A 9,931-nucleotide genomic window follows, 5' to 3' on the forward strand; every position below is an offset into this window, starting at 1 on the left:
CCAAGAAAAATGGTGATGGTGAGAAGTATTTCTATGTCAAGAATTCTCAAGAGGTGGAACAAATCTCAGAACATTCTTGACATAAAGGATGGTAATACTCCAAGGTAAAGAGGAACAATTGCTGGATAGCAAGGAACTCAAGGTATAACACCAAACATGAACAAGCTTGTGTTGGTGGGAGGGCAATAAAGTGGTCGACGATAATCAATTTATCGAGGGCAAGGATGGTATTTCTCATCATTAATTCCCTTGATATCCTGGAAGAGCATCAGAATGTAGATGGTGATCATGACACATTTGCCGAGAGATTCCACGAAGATGTAATCGATCCGCGATCACATCAAGTCAAAAGAATGATGAAGCAAGAGGTTATTGGAACCATAGGTACGACACAAACCTGAAATCAAGATTGTTGTTCAAGGCGAACTGATATGACGAGGAAGATCGACGTAAGCTCAGCTCATTGTCAAAAGTTGTGCTCCGGGATTAAGGACCAGGTAGCACAGTTAAAATTTAGCATGGTAAGGATATAACCGATCAGGCTAGGAATGACATGATCGGGTACAAACTCGTAAGTAAAGAATATTAGTAAGAGTTGTTGAACCGTAATGCGGACTCGGTTCAATTATCGGTGTCTTTGAGTGTTTAATAACTCAGAGTCCATGAAAAATTGTAATCAGTGAGTATGTAGTACTTGATGAAGAACTCATAGGAAGTTTATGCAGTACCATGATAATCTCGAGATACCAGGGGTAACACTCAACGACAGATCAAAGTAGAGGTTGGACTGGGGTAATGCTCTGCAGAAGACAAGTACTCTAACTTGTCTGAGAAATAGAATCAAGGGAGAACAACATGGTCGGAACCACGGTTGCGTAGGATCAATTCACAGATACCAGATGATATTTATCAAGAAAATAGTTATTATTACAAGAAGTTTCCATGATAGGATCTACATCGTGTCCATGGGCATGAACACAAAGTTCAAGGTCGACTCCCACTTCTTCAATGTATAACCTTCCATTCACTTCTCGCTTTGATAAAGGCATTGGTGTTGAAAGTTTTACCTGGTGAAATACCAGATGAGTACGACTCGTGAAAACTTCCGAGTTCACACATATAAAGGAAGGCATAGGTTCAACCCGGCAGGGTATCATGGAAACATATACCACAAGCTTCAATAGTAAATACCACCAGCTCGAAAGCAGAGCATGGTTGGCAAAAGGAAAGGATACAATTTACCAAAGGCATTATGTATCGGAGAAGGAACTCACAAAGTGATTAATTATGAAGGACACTGTCAGATAATAATCCAACAGTGGATATGGCGATCCACGATGGGGCTGATATGAGTATCGATACCCAATCAGAGGAAGAAAGATTGCAAATGCATCGGTTTATAGAACAGCTGAATAGTTCAACGCTTAATTAGCAAAGTAATTATGATTTTCAAATCAAGGGATCAGGAGCAAATGCTCTGATCAAGAATGGATAAGCTGAATAGAATTAGGGATACAATCAACGACAATTGGACTGGTCGAGAACCAATTCCAGTTAAAAGAATGGCAGCTCAGCCGGAAAGGTAATTTATAAGGATCAATGATGATTGCGTGTATTCGCAAACATATTGAGTCATTAGACCCAAAATGATAATGACAAGGAATGTCAATAAGACTACGAGACTTATGGGATTAAGCATAATGCGAGCAAGCAAGAATTTCAAGAGCCAAAGGCTCCAGAGGATTTTCGGAAGATCGAATAGTATTTAGACTTTTGTGAAACACATGAACAACTGGGGATGAGCGGATACTCGATAAGTGCGAGAATTATCCATAGGGGTATTCAGGTGACAAGGAACAGCAAGGCGATAAGCTCAAAGGATTATCGAGATAACGACGAGTGTTTCGAGGTATCTGGTAATAACAAGACCAACTGGGGATGAATGTAAGAATAACAACTGCAAGTAGTTATCCATAAGGGTTGACGGTGGAAGGGGAATTGCAAATGCGATGAACATAAGTTCTCGGGTTAACAACGGAGAGTATCTTCAGGGTCTTCACGTGCCGCAGACGATCATCATTAATAAGGGGCTCTCCGGGTGAAAGTATTTTCGAGAACCTAAAGTCAGATTTTAGTAGAAATCGTTTAACCCGAGTAGAAGAGAGTTCAGAGTCCCAGAGTAAAGGTCGAGGAGTAAAAGATCCTACTACCACCCAATGGCGACGTGGGCCCATGGGCCGCACAGCCATGTTAGTAAAAGTTTTGTAAAGTCTAGACTCGACTTCGGCCAAGGAGTTGGAAAGGGGATTCCTACAGGCAGTCGGCTCTGATACCAACTTGTGACGCCCCCGATTCAATCGTACACTAATCATGCACGCAAATGTGTACGATCAAGATCAGGGACTCACGGGAAGATATCACAACACAACTCTACAAATAAAATAAGTCATACAAGCATCATAATACAAGCCAGGGGCCTCGAGGGCTCGAATACAAGTGCTCGATCATAGACGAGTCAGCGGAAGCAACAATATCTGAGTACAGACATAAGTTAAACAAGTTGCCATAAGATGGCTAGCACAAACTGCGATACAGATCGAAAGAGGCGCAGGCCTCCTGCCTGGGATCCTCATAAACTACTCCTGGTCGTCGTCAGCGGGCTGCACGTAGTAGTAGGCACCTCCAGTGTAGTAGGGGTCGTCGTCGACGGTGGCGTCTGGCTCCTGGACTCCAGCATCTGGTTGCGACAACCAGAAAGAAAGGAAAGGGGAAAAAGGGGGAGAAAGCAACCGTGAGTACTCATCCAAAGTACTCGCAAGCAAGGAACTACACTACATATGCATGGGTATATGTGTAAGGAGGCCATATCAGTGGACTGAACTGCAGAATGCCAGAATAAGAGGGGGATAGCTAATCCTGTCGAAGACTACGCTTCTGGCAGCCTCCGTCTTGCAGCATGTAGAAGAGAGTAGATGGAAGTCCTCCAAGTAGCATCTCCAAGTAACATCTCCAAGTAGCATCTCGAGTAGCATAATCCTACCCGGCGATCCTCTCCTCGTCGCCCTGCGGAAAAGCGATCACCGGGTTGTCTGTGGAACTTGGAAGGGTGTGTTTTATTAAGTATCCGGTTCTAGTTGTCATAAGGTCAAGGTACAACTCCAAGTCGTCCTGTTACCGAAGATCACGGCTATTCGAATAGATTAACTTCCCTGCAGGGGTGCACCACATAGCCCAACACGCTCGATCCCATTTGGCCGGACACACTTTCCTGGGTCATGCCCGGCCTCGGAAGATCAACACGTCGCAGCCCCACCTAGGCAAAACAGAGAGGCCAGCACGCCGGTCTAAACCTAAGCGCGCAGGGGTCTGGGCCCATCGCCCTGAGCACACCTGCACGTTGCGTGGGCGGCCGGAAGCAGACCTAGCCTAGTGGCGTTCCAGTCCAATCCGGCGCGCGCCGCTCCGTCGCTGACGTCTGAAGTGCTTCGGCTGATACCACGACGTCGGGATACCCATAACTACTCCCACGTAGATGGTTAGTGCGTATAGGCTCGTAGCCAGACTCAGATCAAATACCAAGATCTCGTTAAGCGTGTTAAGTGTCCGCGAACGCCGAACAGGGCCAGGCCCACCTGTCTCCTAGGTGGTCTCAACCTGCCCTGTCGCTCCGCCACAAAAGATCCACACAGAGGGCCGTCGGGACAAAGGTCCTTTCAGCCCCCAATCCGTGAATCACTCGCGGGTACTCTTCGAGCTGACCCGACTTTAGTCACCATCTATATAGTATGTATGTATGTATAGTATATACCCGTGATCACCTCCCGAGTGATCACGGCCCAATAGTATAGCAAGGCAGACTGACAAGAATGTAGGGCCAATGATGATAAACTAGCATCCTATACTAAGCATTTAGGATTGCAGGTAAGGTATCAACAGGTGTAGCAACAATGTCAGGCTATGCATCAGAATAGGATCAACGGAAAGCAGTAACATGCTACACTACTCTAATGCAAGCAGTATAGAGAAGAATAGGCGATATCTGGTGATCAAGGGGGGGGGGCTTGCCTGGTTGCTCTGGCAAGAGCGAGAGGGGTCGTCGGTGATGTAGTCGACCACAGGGGCATCAGCATCGCCACGGGGTCTACCGGAGAGAAGAGGGGGGAGAAACAGTAAATACATAGCAATCAAGTGCATAACAGGACAACAAGCAGAGCTAGACGTGTTCTAACGCGGTAGTAGGTGATACCGACGAAGGGGGAAAGCATCCGGGAAAGTGTTCCCGGTGTTTCGTGTTTTCGGACAGATGAACCGGAGGAGGGAAAGTTGCGGGTTCGATAGGTTAGAGGGGTGTGGCGGACGAACGGACTGCGTATCCGGAATCGTCTCGACGTTCTGAGCAACTTTCATGTTGAAAACATTTTAATCCGAGTTACGGATTAAAAGATATGATTTTCTAAAGATTTTATTAATTTCTGAAATTTATTTATTTATTTAATTAATTCGAAAAAATGTATTAATGACGTCAGCATGATATCATGCTGACGTCAGCAGTCAACAGGGGTTGACTGAGTCAACCCTGACATGTGGGTCCAGGGGGACCCACCTGTCATCCTCTAATTAGGTTAATTAGGGTTTAGGTTAATCTAATTACAGTTTAATTAAACTTAACTAGTTAATTAAATTAATTAAACCAGATTAATTAACTTAATTAATTCATTAGTTAATTAATTAATTAATAACTAATTTTATTAATCATTTTTTTATTTTTATTTAATAATTTTATTTTTAATTCATTTTAATTATTTTTTGTTATTATTTATTTTTTTATTGTTTTCTGGGGCGGGTCCCACTTGTCATTCGGACAGGGGCCTTAACGGGTCGTGGGTGGCAGTTCTCGGGCTCCAGCCCGCCCGATAGGGCGCTGCGGCCAACGGGTGAAGGGGGGCGGCGCCTGGCCCGGCGCCGGTGACAGTGGCCGGAGCGGGGCGGCACAGCGAGGTGCGGTGGTGTGAGCGGGCGCGCACTGGGCCGGCTGGGCGAGCGCGCGCGACAACTGGCACGGCCAGAGGCCCGCGAGCGCGGCCAGTGAACATGGTGGGCGCCGCGATGGACGGGCGTGGTCGACGCGCTGTGAGCGCGAGCTCCCGCGCGGAGGGGAACGGGGCGACGACGGCAGCGAGACGCGGCGCGGGACAGACGGGGGCGCGGTGACCGCGGGTTCGAGTGTGCCCCAGGCGAGCGAGGACGAGGACGGGGACCATGCGGGAGCGAGGGCAGAGGAGGGAAGGAGAAGGGGTCCTCACGTGCGAGGAGAGAAGGGGACGACGAGGCCTGGTGAGGCCGTCGAGGAGGAGGACGAGGAAGCGGGCGACGAAGGCGGTCCGACGAGGTGGAGGTAGACGGGGGGTGGCTCCGGCGATGGGTGATGTGGGCGGCGTCCTCGGGCACGAGCAGATCCGTCGAGGGGGATGAGGCAGAGGAGCTCCGGTGACTGGCTCTCGGGGAGGAGGGTGACGAGGAGGCGGCTCCGGCGACCATGGTCGGCGACGGCGTCATGGCGTCGGCGGGTTCGTGCCCCGATCCAGAATGAGCGGAGAGGAGGAGGGGATCGGGGCGAGGGGATCGGGGGAGGGGAAGTGGGGACGAGTGGGGAGGGAACCGCTAGGGTTTCGGTCGCCCCAGGGGGCTATAGGCACCGACTGGGCCGGCCTGGTTGGCCCAGAGGCCAGCTGGGCCACGAGGCCCAGCGGGGGGGGGGGGGGTCTGTTGTTTCTTCTCCTTTTTTTTGCTTTGCCTTTTCTTTTTACTTTCCTTTTTTCCTTTTTGTTACTATTTATGTTAGTTTTATAAATTATAAAATTAGTTCCTAAAATTGTATTACTACTTATTCTAATGCCACAATAACTTGGGCGCCCAAACAATTTAGTTTAACATTTTATATATTATAAAACGAATTTAATTACTGGTTTTAGCTACTGTTTATTTACTTTAGAGCATTTAGCTATTTTATAAAAGTGTGGTTCCTCCACCATAATTACCTATGCAATATTTGGTTCACTCCGAACATTTTAGTTTTAATATTTGAAAACTTTTATTGTTTGCTTGATTTTGAATTTGAATTTGAATTGATTTCGAACTAACGTGAGAGTAGCAACAGTAATTGAAGTGACGTGGCACCATTAGCAGAGAATTACTGTAGCTGAATTATCCGGGCGTCACAGCGAATGACCTGCAGCGGCGAGCATTCTCATCTGTGATCACCAGAGTCACCTCCACGTATGACTGTGTCGCAACCGCGTTTCAGCCGGCACAAGCACGCGTAGCCTCGGAGACAGCTCGCTCCTTGGCGAGGAAGTTCTTGTTCTCCACAACCATGGCCACCACGACCTCCTCATTAGTGATTTCATCGTAGATTTGGCCCTCCGCCATCCAGTGATGCGGGAGGGCAAGGTTGTAGCACTACTCCTCGCACGCTTGCTGGAACTTCAGCACCGGTTACACTGCGGGCTGCTCCTCCGCCATGATGGTGTTGAAGTGCGCCAGTGCCTACTCCATGGTGAAGTCGACATGGACTGGCACGAGCTGGGCGCGGGCACGTTGTCGGAGACCTCCTCCATCGTGGGGTCATCGTCGATCACCTCTAGCGAGCTCGTTGGCAGGACGCCTCTATCCGTCCTACACAACGGGCTTGCTAGCCGGACACAAGGCAGACCAACTCGAGCTTTTGCTCCATCAAGAGGCTCTCCCACATCGCTCTAGAGCTCGCAGTGATGGCAGAGGTGGTTCACGGAGGAGGAAAGGGAGCAGATGTGGTGCTGTGCAGATGGTGCCGAGCATGGCTACGTATAAATAGCGGGCACCGGCCAGGCCAAGCGAAGGGTGTGTCAATGTGGGCGTCAGAGTTGGTTTCTTGCACTGCGCATGTTTAATACCAACAGGAGGACAAATGGGGCAGCAGGTTTGAAAGTGGTTGATAGACATCCCACCCCGTCTAGTCACGTCACTCTGGCATTGAACAGGCGCGGAGACCGGGGCGCGGCGTGGGCGGCATTCATAGCTGGCGCGTCGCTTCAATGCCGACTCCAATGACCAGTCATGCTCGCTCTCGATCACCATGCATGTGGCGCAGAGATTGTAGCTGCGTTCGTGCGGGAGAGTGCACAGGCACGGGCGATGTTTTTGGTGGGATCATGGCGTCGGACACATACATGGTGGCGGTCCGGACACCCGCAAAGTTACCCCTGGTTGCATCTGCTTTGCTGGATCCAGACAACCTGACACGCCCGCGAACAAATAGGGTACACCATTGGATGATAAAGTGCATCTGGCCAGCTCGTTCTAGAGGTACGCGGACGATTTGTGGATTTGCGTTGGATCCCTTGGCTATTTTCACTGCACTATCGATGTGTGGGAGCTTAGAGCATCTATAGCTAAATATAGAAAATCTAGTCCCTCATACATCCACATACTCATCCGGGCACGTCCACGGAGGGGGCCAGTCACTCCTAATTTTGTGTCTGTTGTAATGAAGTACCTCAAATATCATAATTCATATGTAACACGAAAGCTACATATATTACTACATAGATAAACCTAGCCTACTTCTACTCATCGCCGGAGATGCAGGTGACCTCCGTGCCGGTGGTGCCGGACGAACCTGCCTCCTGCTGCTCCAACTCCTCGCCGGACTCCATGTCTGTAAAGAGTGCATCCACCTTCGCCCGTGACTCACAGAGGTAGCGGCGGTTTGCCTCCACCTTCACCTCTAAGCTGCTGGAGTCGAGGATAGCCTGCTGCTCCGCCGCCTCCTCCACTTGGGCAACCTCAAACTTGCCCAACATGTCAGCCTTGCCCGATCTGGCAGTCGGAGGCGCCAGATCTGTTTCACCTTCCTCCTATTCCTCTTCCTCCTTCGGCTCCGCATCCTCCATGGCCGCGTCTGACTACCTGTTGGTCCGCCTCCTCCTCCTGCTTCGACGAGTCCGGAGGCAGGCCGACTACAATCCGAGCTTCATGCCGGGCTCAGATCTCCTCAAGGAGCTCTAACCGATGCTCCGGAGAGATCATTGCGTAAGTGGTGATCCGTTGCTGAGCCATGGCTACACGCAAACGTTGAGCTCCGAGCTGAAAGCGGATGGGGAGTGGCGGTGTGGAGCAAGGGGAATGTGAGTGTGACTAGGGTTCGAGGTCGCCGTCCGGCTTAAATGGCCGGACTTGGTCCCTTTGGCGGCGCGCCTGATCGTCACTCTCACCGGACCGCCGAGTTTAGATGGGTCGTGTGGGTCCTGCACGCCAGTCTGATATGGCGGACACGCACTGACGCGTTCGGGCCTCCTCATATCCATCCCAGATATGAGCTCGGTACAAGGGGTGCCAGTCAGTCCATGCGTATAAGACTGATATAAGAGGCGCGTCCGTATCAAGATTTTGCAGCACTGCCCGGGCCGTCCGCCCGACATATCACATATAGAGAGCGTTCGAGGAGGCTGGTTGTAGACGCTTGTGCTGGCTGTGCACACATGAAGCCACGTCATTGGTGCACAACAGCACAACTAACGCACTGCTGGAATTTAGTCTATTTTGGGCAGCCCAATAACTATTTCAGAAATTCCTAATAAATCCTAGAGGCCCACTTAGCCCATTTGTGCAAGGCAAGGGATACTACTAAAGTTTAGTCCCACATTGCTAGTTTAGTGGGAGTTGGACCTTCTTATAAGGGAGGTTCTTTCCCCACTTGTACGGGCATGAGAACAAGAGGGATATCCACGCGCGCTCCTCCTCCGCCGCCCGCCTCGCCACGCCACGCCTCGTCACGACGCGCCGCGCCGCCATTCCCCATCCGCTTTCAGCTCGGAGCTCAACGTTTGCGCGTAGCCATGGCTCGGCAACGGATCACCACTTACGCAATGCTCACTCCGAAGTGCTGGTTGTTCGCTTCGTCTCTGTCTCTTCGTTTCGCCTCCCGTCGTTGCCCTCTCGCCTCCTTCTCTTGTGCCTATAAAAGGGAGGTCGTTCCTCCCAGAGAGACGCACCAGAACTACTCCTTCCCTCACTATCGGTTCCATCTCTGCGCGACTACTGGCGACTACTGGCTTCTTCATCACGGACTCCGACGACTACTTCCCCGATGACAACTTCTTCCCCGACGTCGACTACCTCAGCAACGACATGGCTGGAGAGGATGTCGACCCCAAGTCCAGTGCTTCTGCTGCTGCTGTCCCGTATGTGTTCTTCTTCTTTCTGTCAGATGTCCTGCTACAGTTTCTCGTACTAGTTCTTGCCCTACATGTGTTAGGTTCTACTCCATATATACAACATGATCTAGTGTCTGTCCTAGATGTGTTCAGTTCAAGTTCATATATGCAGATGCTATTTACTCTCTCTCTCCGTCAGATTGCATGACTTGCTTTATCGCAGCTATATTAGTCATGCTTTATCTAATATTTCTGTTAATAAAATCATTCGGTAAATTGCTCATATTTCCAACAATCCAAAAACCTTATAAATAGGCAATTTACCCCGAGTGGTTTTTGTTGGGGAACGTAGTAATTTCAAAAAAATTCCTACACACACGCAAGATCATGGTGATGCATAGCAACGAGAGGGGAGAGTGTGATCTACGTACCCTCGTAGACCGACAGCGGAAGCGTTATGACAACGCGGTTGATGTAGTCGTACGTCTTCACGACCCGACCGATCAAGCACCGAAACTACGACACCTCCGAGTTTTAGCACATGTTCAGCTCGATGACGATCCCCGGACTCCGATCCAGCAAAGTGTTGGGGAAGAGTTCCGTCAGCACGATGACGATCCCCGGACTCCCACCCTGGCCGCCCCTCTCTCTCTCCACTAGGGCCCATAAGGCCCATTACTTCTCCCGGGGGGTTCCGGTAACCCTCCGGCACTCTGGTTTTCTCCGAAATCATCCGG

This window comes from Triticum aestivum, chromosome 4A (assembly GCF_018294505.1).
Source record: "Triticum aestivum cultivar Chinese Spring chromosome 4A, IWGSC CS RefSeq v2.1, whole genome shotgun sequence".
Classification (NCBI taxonomy): domain Eukaryota; kingdom Viridiplantae; phylum Streptophyta; class Magnoliopsida; order Poales; family Poaceae; genus Triticum; species Triticum aestivum.